The following is a 3109-nucleotide window of genomic DNA, read 5'->3' as shown; positions in this document are numbered from 1 at the left end:
ACACGTCTGTTGATTCTTTATCTAAATATTACTCCTTGATTGATTTCAGTAAATGCATAACAATTATTCGGTATTATGGTTACGAGGAACACAAAATATATTTGACTTTCTGAGGCTTCTGCATCAACAATTCAAAGTGTGCATGCTGGTCATCCCATTACATTAGAGGAAAAAACCATTCTAACTTGCAGGTATGTGGGTTTTCACTGTTTAAAATTTTTCATCTTATATTTTCTTATTTTGAATGATTAACACTTCAATTTTTACTTGCACGTAGTTAGGTATTGAAATTGTGTCATATAATTTATATTTATAGATATTACAATAATTTTGATCAAGTCTACGTACACAAACCTACCTTAAAGAAGGTATCAAATGAGATATATAAAAATTAAGACTATTTTTAATGCATGAACATGAAATAAAATAATCTTGTTTACTAACTTCAATTTAATACATCATAATACATATTAATAAATACATAAAAGACAACCTAAGTAATCATTATAAATCCAAACCATACAAAACACAGATATACAATTTCAATCATTAGAAGGCCCCCCCGGTAGTTGAGTAGATAGACAGGAATCATATTTAGTTGGACAAAATGAGGCACTGTGTGGTTTAAGAATAGTCCCATGTAAACACATCCTCAATCCAAAATCCAAGACAAAACTAGAACAGAAGAGCATCAGCAATGGCAGTGCCAAGAATCAAGTTGGGAAGCCAAGGTTTTGAAGTATCTGCACAGGGATTGGGTTGTATGGGAATGTCTGCATTCTATGGCACTCCCAAGTCTGAAGATGAAATGATCTCCCTCATTCACCATGCTGTTTCCAAAGGCATCACTTTTCTTGACACCTCTGATGTCTATGGTCCTCACACTAATGAACTTTTCCTTGGAAAGGTAGGCTGCCTTGCATTAACTGTAGTTAATCTCATTTTCACAAGCTTTTTTTCTTGGATTCTCATATGGGTTGGTTTTAATCTGCAACTTTCTGACTTGATTTGCAGGCATTAAAAGGAATTAGAGATAAAGTGCAGCTGGCTACCAAGTTTGGGGTAATCTTTACAGATGATAAATTAAGCTTTCAGGGAGATCCTGCATATGTTCGTGCATGCTGTGAAGGGAGTCTGAAGAGGCTCGATGTAGATTGCATTGATCTATACTACCAACATCGAGTTGATACCAGAGTCCCCATAGAAGTTACTGTATGTACTTTACCCTTCTCTGTGTATAGAGACTGTTCCATAAAATGTGTGTCTGTTGTTCCATACTTTGGTTGCTTGTGTATCTATGGCAGATTGGAGAAATGAAGAAACTGGTTGAAGAGGGGAAAATAAAGTACATTGGACTTTCTGAGGCTTCTGCATCCACAATTCGGAGAGCCCATGCTGTTCATCCCATTACAGCAGTTCAATTAGAGTGGTCTGTGTGGAGCAGGGATGTAGAGGAAAAAATTGTTCCTACTTGCAGGTATGTGGGTTTTTGAGAGCTGTAATTTATTATCTTTCAGGTTTTGCATTTCTAGTGATTTAATACTTTTTACTTGTAGGGAGCTTGGTATTGGGATTGTCGCATATAGCCCTTTAGGCCGAGGTTTCCTCTCTTCTGGGGCAAAGATTATTGAAAGCTTTGCAGATAAAGATATTAGAAAGGTATTTACATTCATTGATTTTCTTTTGAAAAAAGATAAATTTGTGAGTTTCATTTTCATCAATTTTGGAATTTTTTAGATTGGGATAATTTTCTGATAAAGAAAGTGGTTACTTTGGATAAAATATATATTCATAAGTCAGAAGTTTTGAACTTCATTTTGTGTGATATAACTATGAATATGTTTTCATATATCTATAATTTAGGCAAATTTTGATCTCGGGAAAATTATCCTTTTTTTATAGATTGTGTCAAGGTATATAAGAGAATCTTGAAAGGAACAATGTTATATTTGATACACTATTATCAATTGCTTCAAGAAAAGAGTGTACCCCAGGACAACTTGCACTTGCTTGGATTCAACACCAAGGAAATGATGTTGCATCAATCCCAAGGACAACCAAAGTAAAGAACTTTGAGGAGAACATTGGTGCTCTTTATGTAAAGTTGACAACTGAAGAGATGGAAGAAATAAAAGACACAGTGTCTTTCAATGGTGTCTATGGAGATCGATACCATGACATAGATTTTACATGGATCAATTCAGAAACACCTTCTTTGTCTTCATGGAAAGGGTTATAGGTAGTTTTGATTATTTTTATACATGGCTAGTTATTTGATTGAGACAAATAAGTGAATTCCACTTTTTTAAAATAAAGAAGAAAATATTATGTCAAAGAGGATGTATAAAGTATAACATAGAAAGTTTGATTTGACTATATAGTTCTTTCTCAAAAGATAACTTTTTATAATGTGCATTGGTCCTGTAGAGCTATAATTATTATGTTTAATGAATCCTCGATATAATTAAGGTGTATTTTTTAAATATCATGCAACGCTCTTTATGTTTTCAAGAGATGGCCTTGAACAAACATTCAAGATCTAGAGTAAATCAACTATATTCTAATTCATCCCACAGTAAATATTTTTAAGTATGTTCTAGTTATAATTAATATTTAGGGTGCATTTATATTTTGTGTTTGCCCATATTTTAAAGTATACCTATCTATCTATTCACACGCACCTAGAAACAAACACACATAGATAGAGAGACACAAAGACACATACACAGACACACATACATATACACATAGAAACAAACACAAATGGATAGAAACAAAGACAAATAAACAACACACACACACACACACACACACACACACACACACACACGTACACAGACAAATGACACAAAAACACGCACATAGAGTTACTCACAAACATTGGCATAGACACGCACACACACACACACACACACACACACACACACACACACACACACACACACACACACACACACACACACACACACACACACACACACACACACACACACACACACACACAAAGACACATGGACAAACACACACAAAGACAGACACATACATAGACACAAACATACACACATAGATGCACAAACATACGCACATAGTCACAAACACACACAAAGAG

The 3109-nt window shown here is 34.4% G+C and overlaps 1 pseudogene; it reads left to right on the top strand.

Moving 5' to 3' along the window:
• Window positions 1–648: 648 nt before the first annotated feature.
• Window positions 649–2406, top strand: LOC131063039 (probable aldo-keto reductase 2; annotated as a pseudogene).
• Window positions 2407–3109: the final 703 nt, after the last annotated feature.

This window comes from Cryptomeria japonica, chromosome 1 (assembly GCF_030272615.1).
Source record: "Cryptomeria japonica chromosome 1, Sugi_1.0, whole genome shotgun sequence".
NCBI lineage: Eukaryota > Viridiplantae > Streptophyta > Pinopsida > Cupressales > Cupressaceae > Cryptomeria > Cryptomeria japonica.
The sequence above is the reverse complement of the archived record's forward strand: the minus strand, read 5'-3'. Positions and strand labels throughout refer to the sequence as shown.